The 15,703-nt window shown below is 35.8% G+C and overlaps 1 protein-coding gene across 1 annotated transcript in view; it reads right to left on the bottom strand.

The window, feature by feature from the left end:
* SUPT3H (SPT3 homolog, SAGA and STAGA complex component) overlaps nt 1-15,703 on the bottom strand; it is a 566,769-nt gene that overhangs the window by 460,683 nt on the left and 90,383 nt on the right. The gene's annotated exons all lie outside the window — the stretch shown is intronic.

Here is a 15,703-nt window from a genome sequence, read left to right as displayed (position 1 = left end):
TCAAAGATCAATGGAACAGAAAAATGGGTCCAGAAATAGAACCACAGAAGTACAGTCAACTGACTATCCACAAACATTCAAAGACAATTCAACGGAGAAATGACAGACTTGTCAACAAATAGCATTAGAACAACTGGACATACATATACAGAAAGAAAGTATATCTTAATACATACTTTGCAACTTACATAAAATTCAAAATAGACTTAACTGTAAAACAAGAAAACTATCAAACCCTTAGAAAAGAAAAAAAAAAAAATCCTTGTGACCTTCAGATAGGCAAAGAGTCCTTAGATACAATACCAAAAGCATAATACATAAAAGGAAAAAACTGATAAACTGGACTTTATGAAAATTAAAAACTTTTGCTCTACAAAAGATGCTGTTGAAAGAATAAAAAGACAAGTTATATTTCTGGAGACATGCATTTCAAATCATATATCAGACAAAAGACTTCTGAAGGACTGGTATCCAAAATATATAATTAACCCAAAAAATAAGAAAATAAGAAAAAAATAAGAAAACAAATTAATACAGTAAGAAAAAAATAAGAAAAAATACAGTAAACAAAGAGGAGACGTTGGGGAGACATAACTTTTATAGATGGCAAATAAATACATGAAAAGATGACCAACATTGCTAATCATTAGGGAAATGCCAAGTAAAATCACAATGAGCTACCACTTCACACCTATGAGAATGACAAAATTAAAATAAAACAAAAACCTGGCAATGCCAAGTACTAAGAAGGATGTATAGGAACTAGAACTCTCAGATACTGCTGATGGGAATTTAAATAGCAGACAGCCATTCTAGAAAACAACTTGGCAGTTTTAATAATACTAAGCATACACTTACCATATGATCTGGCAATTCTACTCAGGTATTTGCCACTTCGAATTCATACACTATCCTTTCTAATATTCTATAGCAACAAGAAAGGAATTGAACAGTAGTAGGTATTCTTTCTCAAGTATAGGGTATTTTATTTAAATAACTGGTGTGTTGACTAACATTCAAATATTCTTTCCTCATTCTCTGATTTTATTAACTCAATCTTGAGAGATTTTCATCTTTACTCATTATTCTCTCATTTTGCTTGTAAGTCTCTTCATATTTCATGTTTCTGTACCATGTAAATGAAACTATACAAATATTACATGCTCCATCATAAGAAGGAAGTGGCATGTCTATTTAAATAGGACATTTACCTCTGCTCTATCCTGAAAACAAAAGAGGTAAAAATTTTAGTCTCTTTACCTTAGTATTTTTACTAAAGTAATACAAAAATGAAAAAGGGAAAGGAGATAACAGACTAGAATATTCATAACACAATGGAGGCTACAAAGGAGACAATGAAGTGGAATCCTAAACCTAGGGTGAGTAAATTAGCAAAAATCAAGCAGTTTTCTGCTACAGAACTAAGATGAAGTTTGAGAGCTGAAGGAATGCATGGTGGGACTGAAAACCAGAATATGCTGTAGTTTCCACAGGGAACAATTAGAACCCCAAATCTCTTTTCTAACCTCATACAAGTGATGCCACAATTTCTGTCACCACTCTTTCAAAGAATGAAGGTTTCATCTTTGGGAAGACTAGAACAGCAAAATTCTGTGCTTGTGAACACCAAGCCTGTTGAGGAAGGAGAGTCGGGGGAAGTGTCTGATGCATGACACTGAAAAAAGAAAGACTAAGGCAAATTCTACATTACTCAATTAAAAGAGACATGCAGCCTCACCGAACCCCAGGCTCCTTCTTCGGATGAGATACTGAAATCCTCATAATCAGACTCAGAAACCCTAGGCAAAGGATTCACAGGTTCCTCCTTGGAGAAATTTGTAGTCTAAGAGAATAGAAATCAATAGTTGATAGTATTCTTGAGGGATGTCCCACAAAAATAGTCAGATGAATATCTAATCACCCTACGATAAAGTTCTACTTCACATACATCTTGGTGCCTTGGTCTTAAATTTTTAAGCAGCTAAAAATCACCAGATGATAAGAAAAGACTCTAACATAAAAGATGTTAAACAGAACAAAGTGATTAAAAAGGAAATAAAATGAAACAAAGAAAATAAAGGGAGTTTAAAAAAAAAAGCTTCACACAATCACAAATCTTTTTTTTTTTTAAGATTTTATTTTTGCGAGCGAGGGAGAATGGGCATGCACGCAGGACTGAGCATGGTGCCCATGCAGGAGTGTGGGGAGGGGCAGAGGGAGAGGCAGACTCCCTGCTGAGCAGGGAGCCTATCCATATGGAGCTCAACCCTGGGATGGTGACCTGAGCAGAAGGCAGACGCTTAACAGACTCAAGACACCCAGGTGCCCAATCACAAACATTCTTGCGAAGATATTACATCCACAAAAAGACACAGAGGGCTTTTTTTTTTTTTTTTTTAACAAATAAGTAAAAGAAACATTCAGAAAACAACAGCAAAAAAAGCGCTCTTGGAAATTAAAATCACGACTGGAAAAATTAAAATGAAAAGTTTGGAAGAGAAAGTTAAGGATAATCTCCTAGGAAAAAGACCAAAAGAATCAAAGTATGGTAAATGGATAGAAAGAATAAGAATGTTGTAGGACCAGTTCAAGAGAACTAACAACTGAATAACGTCAATTCAAGAGAAAAGGGGGGAAGGAGAGATAGACAGAAAAGTATAGATGGATGGAAGGAAGGAAGAAGAAAGAGACAGAGAGACAAAGGGAGAGAGAAAGAGTGGGAGGGACAGAAAGAAAAGAAATTATCAAAGAAATAATTCAAGAAAATTGCTAAGAGCTGAAAGATAAAAGTCCCCAGGAAAGGAGATGGAAAAAGACCCATACCATGATACCATAAAATATGAGAACACAACTGATAAATAAATGATGCTAGAAATGTCAAGAGTAAAGGGGAGGAAATGGTCACATATAAAGGGTCACTGATCAGATGGCAAAGAATTGTTAAAAGCAACAATGGTAGCTACAAAATGGTAGGAAAAAGGCTTCAGAATGTTGAGGGAAAATGATTCACAACCCAAATCTATTGTCAAATGATATGAAATTTATATACAAATGATCTGAAATGTATGTGTATGTATTCTATTCATTACGCTTATCTTTAGAATTCATGTTTATCTTTCAACAATAAACATTTAAATTATGTTTTTCTAAAATCAATGCTGAAAATAATCTCTTCATTAAGTGCATTCACTAAATGACTGAAAAAAAAGCTTCCTAGAGAAATGTTCAATGCCAGCAGAAAGCCCGAGTAAGATTAATAATTGCTGTGGGTAATCCCCATGTAGAGTTCACTATAAAGAGACTTATGCTGTCAGTTTCAATCAGAACAGGCTAGTGACAGAATTTTGAAGTCCTAAAACAAAACAAACCTCTTTTAATAAAGAGTAAGGTAAAATTGGGAAATTAAAAAGACAGATGTGATAGAAAAAATGAATTTTTCAAAGGATGTACCTCAATAAAATACCACTACCTGATATTTGCAAAACTTAATTATTTTTCTAAAGAGATCATACCTCACATACTGGTAAAATGAAGTCAGTTCACTGTTAAAATGAATTCTAGCTCCATTTTACCATTGACAAAAGCCCTGTTAATTGCATGAGTTGTCCTGATGACAAACTTTTATGTTTCTTCAACTAGGTTATATGGTCTCCAAAAGTTTAGACAGTAATTTTTCTCCCATATAAAAGAACAGGGCTGCAAGAGTAGTACACTTATCTTGATAAGCACTGAGTAGTGTATGAAAGTGTTGAATCGCTATATTATATACCTGAAACCTATATAACACTGTATTTTAACTATGCTGAAATTAAAATTTTAATACTTCATAAAAAAAGTTATTTAAAAAAAAAAAAAAAAGAACAGGGTCCCGAGATAATAAAGATCGTCTTAAAAAAAACATAATCAGGCCACTATATCAAATATTCAATTTTATAAATTGTGTTAAATAAAGAAAAGATTATAAAAGGGGAAAGGGCAGGAAGTAGAAAGAAGGAAACCGAGCTGACTGGAAAATGAAAAAGCATGCTCAAAGCTAGCTCTATGTCCCAAATTAAAAAGAGACTGAAAACATGTAAACATTTATTGATTCTCAACTATTTACCATATATTGTATTACAGACATTTCCTTCAATCATCATCAATAAAAAATATTAGTTCCATTTTATAAACAGGAAATTGTGCTGAGAAAGGTTAAGTAATTTGCCCAAGATGACAGTTAATAGGGAGAGGAAGGCTGATTTAATTCTGTAGTTAATGCTGCTCTAGTGAAGACTGATTTTTCACAATTATAAAAAGAAATTTTATACATTAACTTGAATATACATTTCTCATGATGTGAAGACCATGAAAATTCTACCAAAATAATGAAAAAGTACAGATTCAAGGAAAAAAGTATCTGCCAATACTGTCCTTTTGCTCAATCTGCTTATCAGGTTTGTTCAATATTTACTCATTTCCTACTGTATGAAAAGTACTGTTCCAGTGCTCATATTTCTCACCAATAGAAATTCACACCCAGAAACAGTGGATTAAACATCCAAACACATAAGTTAGAAAGGACTAAAAGTTCTAAGGTGTAATAAAAATAGGTGTGCAAAAAAGAAAGGGATGCTCTCATAAAAAAGATATAACAGAAGAGGAGACTCCTACAGTTCATGAAGTTTATTCATTCAAAAATATTTTCTACAGTCCTCCCTATATATACATATTCCAGTCATATTTAGTGGTAAGTAATAAGATGGACATGATATAGTTAGAGACGTGAAAAAGAAAAGAAAATTAGAACATAAGAAACAAGGCAAAAGAAAACATTCTAATTCCTATGGATTATTCCTAAGAGAACTGGGTTCAAGGTCTATTAAGCATTAAAGCAGACCAAAAATGCAACATTGAGCCGGCCATCTTCAATGAGCTCTTCTTATTAGCTAAGACAGGATGATTTAATACCACTTCTACCAAAAGTATTTACCAAACATGACACCAAAGCTAGAAAACCACAACTAAGACTGTTATATGTGACTTATATAGATTTTAAAACTTCTGGATGAAAATAATATGATAAATACGTAAATTCATTTCAAATAGTAAACTAAGAAAATCTTGCAATACAAAAAACAAAGATTTAAAGATCTGGTCTTAATATATAGAGGTTTTTATACAAATATAAATATCTCTATCTCTTAAAATGAGTAAGAAATAATGGATAATTCACCAAGAACTAGTCTGTGTGTAGCACAAGTGGGGCTCTAGAAGTCACAACATATTCTGTGCTCAGAGATAATTTGCTGATCACCTAATCACCTAGATCTACTGGGAATTTGACGTGCACTCCCAGAAAACAAAGTGAACAATTTTTAAATTTTATTTAATCTATTTATCCATCTACCGCCATGCCATCCTCAACTCACAATCAAAACTAAGTATACGCACTGAAAACAAAAAAATATACACATACACACACATTTATATCTATACTTATGTCAATATTTAAAGCAATATACATCAAACAATACAAATTTTTTTTTGAAATGTTGGGTTTCCTGGTATTTCATACTTTTAAAAAATGTTTGACATCTGCTTTTTTTCACTAAGTCAGCATGTACTACATTTATCATCAGGAAGGCAAAAACAGTGAGTCCCACTTTTTAGCGACTGAGGTGAAGGCCTAGGCGGGTAGCTACTAGCATTTTAAACATTGTTCTACTCCAGGGGGCGCCTGGGTGGCTCAGTGGGTTAAAGCCTCTGCCTTCAGCTCAGGTCATGATCTCAGCATCCTAGGATCCCTGGGATCCGGCTCTCTGCTCAGCAGGGAGCCTGCTTCCTCCTCTCTGCCTGCCTCTCTGCCTGCTTGTGATCTCTGTCAAATAAACAAAATCTTTAAAAAATAAATAAATAAAAATAAAAATAAACACTGTTCTACTCCGACCAAAACTGAAATAGGAACCCAGGTTGTATTAAACTCGCAGAGAGACTCCAGTCATAAAGCAGTGAGAAGCACAAGACCAGAACCAGAAGAGAGGAATATCAAACAGCAAGCAAATTTTGGATTATGCCAACAAAACCTAAATCACAACCTTTCCCTTCTTAACAAATGATTAACCAGCTAAGATTAGCAGGCACAGTCCTGTGCTCAGCAAGATAAAGGGCCTTCAAATTTAAAACAGAGCCCAAGCCCTCCAGAAGTTTTAATCCAATGATAACATACTAAAAATAAACATATACGCATTAATATATACAAAGAACAGAGGTGATAGAACCTCTGAATAAAAAAATTAGGAGAAGGTGACACCACATATGCACTGAAAAGGAATCAATGAAACCCCGGAAGAAAGGTGCCTATCAGCAAGGTGCCTTCAGCTGTAAGAAACAAAACTCCCAAATCAAGGCAGCCTGTTGGGAGTCCTTCACATGCTAGGACCTTCCTTCTCCTGCATACTGTTTCCTCACTAGCTACGCTCAAGGCCCTAATTAATTTTTAGCATATCTGCCATTATTTGAGTGCTTGCTATAAGCCAAACACTGTTCTAAGAACTTTACGCTCATTAATTAATTTCTTACAATAATCTATAAGGAAGATACTCTTAGCCCCATTTTTTAAACAGCTTTATTGGAATATAACTCACATACCACATAATTCACTCATTTAAAGAGTACAGTTCAATGGTTTATAGTATATTCACAGATATGCGTGACCATAATTAGTCAATTTTAGAATATTTTTGTTGCATGAAAAAGAAACAGTAAGCTTTAGCTGTCGCTCCCATATGCCACCCAACTACCAGCCACAACTGTAAGCAACCAGTAATATATCTTCTGCCTATAAATTTCCCTATTCTAGAGCTTCATACGAGTGGAAGAATAGATGTACATGTGGCCTTTCGTGACTGGCTTCTTTCACCTACCATGTTTTCAAGGTCCATCCACATTGTGCATGTATCAGCTCATTTCATTCTTTTTTGTGGCCAAATAATACCTCATACCAATAAATTATATTTTGCTTATCTACTTCTCCAGTGATGGACATTCAAGTTGTTTCCACCTTTTGGCTATTATGAATAATGCAGATATAAACATTTGTGTACAAATCCCTGTGTTGATGTACGTTTTCAGTTCTCTTGGATATACAGACACACACCCACCCAGAAGCGGAATTACTGGGTCATATTTAATCATCTGAGAACTACTACACTACTTTGGATATACTACTATATCCCAAAGCAGCTGGACTATTTTATGTTCCCAACGGGAGTGGATGAGGATTCTGATTACTCCAAATCTTCACCAATATTTGTTGTTATCTGACTTTTTTATTCTAGTCATTCTAGTGGCTTTGATTTATACTTACACATTTTCTCAAATGTGTATATTAGCCCCATTTGTACGGTCAGGAAAACTGAGGCACAGAGAAATTAAATAAACTGCCATGGTTACAAAGCTAGTAAGGGAAGCACTGGGATTCTAACATAGGCAACCTAGCCCAAAAGCTTGTATTATAAAGCTGCAGCACTTCCAAGCATTTCACCTACAAGAGGGGCAGCCTTCTTTAGGTAATTTGATTTATCAGTGAGGGAACCTTCCCAGAGGCCATTCAGACTTCTCACATCTCATAGACTAGATCTGAATCACTGACTCTTCCTAAGCCAATTACTGAGAAGAATAGGGTCACCACAATGGGCTAATATTATGCAGGATTTCTATGCATATTCAGGGCTCTGCTAGAAAGAAAGAAGCTAAGTAAGAATGTCTGGCTTGGATCTGATCAAATCAAAAATTTTTGCTACAGGTGTATTTGGGAAAAAAATAAAACTGATTTTCTTGCTTCTACCATCTCAGAAATGAGAGAAGTTAAAAAGTGTTAAGCAGGTACTACTACTGTGCTAGCGTTGTCTGTATGAGTAAATGAGTAATTATAAGGTCAATCAGTCAGTAAAAAATTTAAAGAAAGCAACCATTTCAGTAAGGCAAAAAAAAAACAAGACTTGCATTAGGCTGAAATCTGGCTACGGAAAATTAAGCCTTGACTATAGGAGAAAAGCTTTAAAAAGGAACATTTATTTGTACATTTTCAAACAGCAGAAGTATAAATTAACTGCAGTTTATTTAAAGCTGGAAAATGACAAAAAAATCATCAAAAAAACAGCATTTTAAGTTATAAGGCTTTAAAGAATCTCATTCAATATAACATCATTATAACAAAATTTTTTATCCACTTTAAGTTTTGTGGGACTTAGATAAGCTCTCCTTAGGAATGTAAAGTTTATTGTAAAATCACTCTAAGTGCTAGTTTATACTACTTTAGAAAGTATACGAGCAATCAGATTTCACAAACCATATTTTAAGCGCAGCAATAATTCATAATGGACAAATGGTTTTCATTTTCCACACTTTTTATAATATATTACTTGTAAATTAACATGTGTGCTCCAAAAGTGATATAACTCATATTAGCATTTGCTTCATGGGAAGAGATTAGAAAATAAGATGTTTACCAATCAATCAAACATGTATTTGAAATGCTTTCAAAGTATCTACTTTGGTCTCTCATTAAAATAAAAATGTCAAAATTTTAAATATGTATTTTATACACACACACATATAAATATAAATATATATTAAGATGGGGAGGCAACTGAATAAATAATTACAAACCAGGCCTGACTTTAGATAGAAGGTTTATCATGTAATTATAATGCTGATCATTTCAAAGTATCCAAATGTCTCCAACATTTTAAAGAGCTATGCAGAGTTATTTTTAAAATCAAACATATGTGCTTTTTCTGTTTATGTCTTTGGAAAGAACATTCTGTATAATGAAAAACACAACCAAATTTTTCACAGTACATCACTATAAACCCTATAATTGACTTTTGGGGTTGGTTTACTCTGTATCTATTTTTGACCACGTAGAAAACAGCAATGATGTGGTGGAAAGCCCGAAATGTTAAGTCCCATTGCAGGATAAGACTCCATCCTGATTAGTAAAGAAGTATCATATTTATGCTGGGAAATGTGCCCATTTTAGAAGGAAAATTTCAGTGCATAGGAGCCTCCTCTCTGTTAATCAAGCCATGTAAAAACTAGTAACTCCAGTGCCTAGCCTGGACCTTGGTTAGAAACTGCGTGTTATAAACACTGTACCCCTCCATCAAAGGCAGCATAATGTTGATGTTCAAAAGTTATGTTGTGAATAACTAGTTCATTTCTATCAGCTAATCCAGTTAAAAGTAACATTGGATATTAGGGTTTAGCATTGTAAATTGATCTCTAAAATATGAATTAATAATGAATAGCTACTTTTCTCATGTCTTAATACAGATGAAATAAAGAACTTATTCATTCTCTAAAAGCTCTGAGCTTACTCAATGACAAAACTAATTTGTCATTCCTATCTAAGCACAAGTCTAAAATATCTCTGAATGAGCCCTCCTGGTTTCATTAATAAAATTTGCCTGTTAGCAAGTTTATAAATAAACTAAAAGAGAGAAATGGCATGTGGTATAAAAATCAGCCCTGTGACATCGAGCATAGATTTATCTCCCGCGAGTTGACTCAACTGTTCCATCTTCACAGCAAATAAACCAAATTCCATGCAGGGTACAGTGGTAGAGTTTTTCAAGGACCAAGTGAAGGAATATGTTTTAGATAGAATCTTCCAAACTGACAGCCTGCCCATTTCTGGTAGGTATTAAAGGGTCCACAGGACTTTATGAATTAGTTGTGGTTTACCTAAAAAATAATGGCCAAAACAGCTACAGTCACTGCATGCTCAAATTATTCCTATCAGAAATCAATATGCCTTAAAATTTTTTTTAACAGATTTAGAAAAAAATCAAGCCAAGTGAGATAAGTGACAGCTTTCTAGTAGCATTAATGATTGAGTGGCAATCATATCACTTTAAAACATATAAGAACATTTAATGATTTGTCAATATTTTTATCAATATTTAGGTCTTTCCTAATGCAGATCATTATCATTTATGCCTACATTTTAAATGAACCAATGAAACAATGAAATAACATTAACTGCATTAGGATATTTGATATTTTTTTAAAAATTATTTAGTTATTTACTTGAGAGAGAGAAAAAAGGGAGAGCAAGCACACAGTGGAGAGAGAGGGGAAGAGAATCTTAAGCAGGCATCACAGCGTGAAGCCCCACAAGGTGCACCATCCCACAACCCCCAGATCATGACCTGGGCTGAAATCAAGAGTTGGATACAACCAACTAAACCAACCAGGTGCTCCAAGAATATTTAATAGCTTTTGCCAACTTCTTGGGGAGCAGGGATTCAAAGATTTTCATAGAATCCTCACTACTTAATGAAAAACAAAAACTCCTGAAAATCCTTACAAGAATTACCTATTTGAAAGTCACCTAAATAACAGAGGAATTTTTTACCAAGGTGACCAGACAGCCAAATAAAATACCACACTCAAATATCTACTCTTGCAGTAAGAAACACATGAAAGCCTTAACTGAGCTACATCAAAGTGTCAAGATGAGAATTAGTGTCAAGGACTTGACCAAGCTGTGTCACAGTCCTAGTCCTGTTCCTTGCAATAACTCCCCATCTCAACAGATGAGACTATTACCTGCATCACTGTATGAGCCAGCCTTTATGAAAAGTGTTCTTATATACATTTTTCAATTGTTGTGGTGAAGGAAAATAGGAAAAAGTTCACCAGCTTTTTCTTCTCCTTTGCTAGCTTTCCCAAGAAAATTAAGCATATGTTGAAGAAAGAAAAATAAATTACCATTTCATTAAATGATAAAAGAAGAGTAACAAGTGGAGCTAAACAGTTCCTTCAGAATTCTTGCACTGATCCTTTTACTGGAAAACTTTCCCACTACAGTACTGCTATGTTTGATAACTAAAATTTTACTATGAAGCTCAAATTATTAAGATGTTATTAAGTCTAAATTAGAGGCCTGGAAATGTCTAAATTTCCAATGGAAAAAAATTAAACCTAACTGCTGCGAACTTGTAATGATACCAAAACATTTCTGTTTTTTCCATTACTCTCCCAGGTAAGTCTAAAGTATTCAAAGGGTAGGCTAAACCAGAACAGTCTGGTGGGGAAGTCCTCCCTGTCACCTCCAGCTGACTGTATACTCTTCTAGAAACCACCATCTTAGGTAGAGCACAGAGTTCATTTGGGTATCCATAATCATTACCTGCTGTGAGACTTGGAATACATAACTCCACACCAGAGCTGTTGTTACCTTATCTGTAAAACAGGGACAGTGATAGAACCTCACAGCAATATGGTAAAGAAACAGTTAAATAATTCAATTCATTCAGTGAATTTATAAGGATCTACCACTTTCCAAGCACTGAATTAGCCCCCCAGGACTAAACATCACAAAAGACACCTTCTTGGGCTTCAGAACTGTTAGGATACAGTGGAGCAGGAACCACACCTATAACTGAAGGACAGAATTACAAGGAGAACAACAGAGCCCCATAATTGAAGGTATGGGAAGGCATCTGGGAAGAGATGATGACTGACTAACGTTTTGAAAGTAAAGAAGAGGTTAATTCTTAAAAGAGCAAAATAACTTTGATAGCCTGACCAAAGAATACAGTGAGGAGCAGCAGCAGGTAAAGCCAAAGGGGGTGTGAGGGAAGAAAAACACAAACATGCTCCGCAAGCTGTCACAAAAAGTATCTTATACAGATAGACAGTATTATTATATCTCAACTAAATCAGGACTCACACCATATTATAAAGATACACTTACATATCTGCTGCCTGAACTAGACAGTGAGTTAAAAAGTTTAATTGGTAGTAAGGAGATCCATGCAGCATTGATCTTTGTATCTCTGATCCTTTCCTGCCCTCAAAGAAGCCCAATTTTTTATTTAAAAATATTTATTAAAATAAAACCTAGCGGTAATACTTTTCACTGAAAAGTAACCAAAAGGAAACCTACTGTGCAGTATACTTATCGCTTATTTGCTCTTTCCATTCTTGCTTTTGAGATTGGATCTAAAACCACTCTAACTGTTCTCTCCTAAACCTGAGAATCAGAAGACCTATGTGTGGATTCAGGGTTTCTTACTTAATAGCAGAAACACACTGGACAAAACACTAAATCTCTTTTGAACTTCAGTTTTATTTATTTTACAAAATGTATTTATTATTATCTAATGTAAGTCTCATGGGGTTTTGATAAGGTTCAAATGAAGAATCAAGTTAGACATGTACATTAACAGTTAGTTCATGAACTGTAATGAACTTTGCAAATATAAAATATAATTCTCCAGAATGATACCTGTGGGAGGTTCCTGCTCTTCCACACTCCAGATTAAACAAAATAACCAATTTATTACCCTCTGTCAACTAATCCTATTCTCCCTAGTGAAATGAAAAACGATATCAGTGTGGCAAAATTGGTGACAATCAGGGCTCCAATGGGAGTACAAAGTTCAAAGTCTTTTGCAACATCGGGGCAGACTCTAGTTATCTTAATATCCTCACTCAGGTTCAAAACACACACACACACACACACACACACACACACACACACACAGAAATCCTGTCGGAGTTTCTGTTTTGCATGAGTGAGTAAAGCTCACAGTCACACTTTTGGATGAGCCAACCACTGCACTGGAAACTGCCAGAAACAGTAAAGAAGCTCTGCTGGATGTTTAACATCACAGAGAAATAAAGTCACCATCATAAAAAATGTGAAGGGGGGAAAAAAAGGAAAGATGAGCAATGTCAAACAAAGCTGGAGAAGCATTCTATAAACTTTACCCCAAGAATGAGATAACCAAGAAGATTCGATTTCCAAAAACATGCATCTTCTTGAGGCGTTCCTGTCAGTTAATGGTACTATAACTCATATCATTTTCAAAGGCAGAAGTTCTGAGACCTTCAAGCACATTCCCAACTTTTCTTCTCTCAAAGGCTAGCATTTGATGGTCTTGGGTAGAAAATGTCTTTTTTTTTTTTTTTTTTTTTTTGACAGAGAGAGAGAGATCACAAGTAGGCAGAGAGGCAGGCAGAGAGGGGGAAGCAGGTTCTCTGCTGAGCAGAGAGCCCAATGCGGGGCTCGATCCCAGGACCCCGAGACCATGACCTGAGCCGAAGGCAGAGGCTTAACCCACTGAGCCACCCAGGCACCCCCCCTTTTTTTTTTAAAGATTTATTTATTTATTTTAGAGTGAGAGAGAGAGCAAGCAAGCAAGCGGGGTGGGGGCAGAGGGAGAGAGAATCTCACGCTCAGCTCCCTCCTGAGCATGGAGTCTGAGGCAGGGCTCGATCCCACTACCCTGAGATCATGACCTGAGCTGAAATCAAGAATCAGCTGCTCAACTGACTGAGCCACCCAGGTGCCCCTAGAAAATGTCTTTTAACAGTTGAATCTTCCCAAGCAGATTTTTATTCTGCCATGATAGAGCCATCATCTCATTTGGCTCTCTTTCCACCTTATTTTCTTACTTTGTCATTATAAAATCTCAAGACTCCACAGCATTCACTCCCACTCTTCCTCCAGGCCTCTGTGCAAATGTCTCCTTATCAGTGAGGCCTTCCAGGGGATGGTCAGCCTATCACAACTAGCAAACCTTTCAACAAAATATTTTTATCTATTATTCTATTTTTCTTTATAATACTTACTAAACCCAACATATTGTACAATTATTTACAAATCATAATTGGCTTGTCTCTCCTAGGATATAAGGTCCAAGAAGGCAGGAATGAAGGTTTCCTTCACTCATACATAACTAGAACCCAAAACACATAGTACATGTGTTTTGTTGAATTAATAACTAAATCCTTCACTCTCTCTTCTCTTTAACCTCCAAATCCTATTGGTTCCATCTTGGTTTTACACTTGCATTTATAACATGTACCTTCCTCTCTTCTTCATCAATGTTTTATCTCTTTTTCATCCACACTGCCTTTGGTGGAAGATCAAAATGACATCATCTCTCAACTACTCTTAAAGGAGTCTTCAAACATGCATTGCCATGCAGCTATCCTTAGTCTAGTTCAACCTCCATCTGCCCAGATAGCTTCCTTCCAAAAATATAAAAAAAAGTCAGTCACCTGCTTAAGGCGCAGAGTGGCTCACCTATGCCTAAGGTCTTCAGGATGATACCCACAATCCTGAACTCCATGACCTCAGTCTACTCTGCCATCTAGATCTTCTTATACCCCTCCAAGTCACACTCAAGGATGCCCACAATAAAATCAACATTTCTTGGACATGGACACTTTCACAGTTCTTTCCTTGTCTCCCTTAACCCCTCACTAGATTTCTCCTCTTCCTTTTGCCTAGATCAAAGGTCTCTTTATGAATGAAACATTTCTAGATTTCTATATGCAAAATTATGCCAAATCCATCTTGAAAACACATTAGGCATGCACTTCAAATACTGTACTTGCCACATTATAGTTATCTCTCACTGAGTCTGTATATAAATACAAAAAAGCCAGGTCTTATACATTATCTTTTTAGATCTTTCTACCTGGAATGAAAAGCTCTAATGCAGACACACTGTGCCCATTCATTTAATAAATACTTAATGACTGCCTAAACAGTTCTCACTCTGGAAATACAGAGAACAAAATAAACAAAATCTCTACATTATTGAAGCTTTTATTATAGTGGAGTAGATAGGCATTGAATAAGTGTCTTGATTTATCATATAACAGTATAAAGTGTTATGGAGAAAAATTACATAGTGATATTTGGTGTACAAGAAGGAAAATGTTGGTTGGGAACTTGTGATTTTATGGTGAGGGAAAGCTTCACTAAGAAGGTAACATTCCAGTGATAGCTGTGAACTATGAGAATCTAAAGGAAAAGCATTCCTCTAGAAAAAGCAGAGTAAATGCAAGGGGTCTGGCATAGGAATAAACCTGGCATTTTAGAGTAACTATCAAGAAACTATCATGAGAACAGCTGCATGAGGGGAGAAAAAGTAGAAAGGGTAACAGGAGAAATATCATGTGATATTTTTTACTTCCTACTGTGAGAATATGAAGACACTGAAGGCTTTAAGCAAAACTCCATGTCCTCACCTTGTTTTAAAACATTTAAACATTGAGAACATTTAAAGAATGGCTGCTGCTTGCACACAAGAACACAGGGACAGCAATGATAAAAACTGTGGGAAAAGTTAGAAGATCTATTTAAAAAATAACAAAGCAGGAGATAATGAGATCAGAAATTCCCATCAGCAGGAGAGTGAGGTCACAAAATCCTCTTACAAACTACACAAAACTGTCAGAAATGATATCAGCATTGTGGAAATCAAAGGAAAGGATACAACAAACTGATAAGCATGTATTTGTGAAAAATAGAGACTTTCAGTGGAAAATATCCATCCACCAAAGCCCTATGAACACAGGAGCTCAAGCAGGGGAAAAGAGATTACGAAAACCACCAGCTTCTCTGCTGTTGCTGAGCTGAAGTGGGTTCACCTAATGGGGAGCACTATGAGGCAAAGTGGTGATCCCAGTATCACTAGAACAGGGATGACCAAAAGTTCAGCACACCTCAGGTTATGACTGCGTTTAAAACAAGCAATAAGGGGCGCCTGGGTGGCTCAGTGGGTTAAGCCGCTGCCTTCGGCTCAGGTCATGATCCCAGGTCCTGGGTTCGAGCCCCACATCGGGCTTTCTGCTCAGCAGGGAGCCTGCTTCCTCCTCTCTCTCTGCCTGCCTCTCTGCTTACTTGTGATTTCTC

This window comes from Lutra lutra, chromosome 6 (assembly GCF_902655055.1).
Source record: "Lutra lutra chromosome 6, mLutLut1.2, whole genome shotgun sequence".
In the NCBI taxonomy this organism is placed as follows: Eukaryota; Metazoa; Chordata; class Mammalia; order Carnivora; family Mustelidae; genus Lutra; species Lutra lutra.
This window is presented reverse-complemented; position numbering and strand designations above follow the sequence as displayed.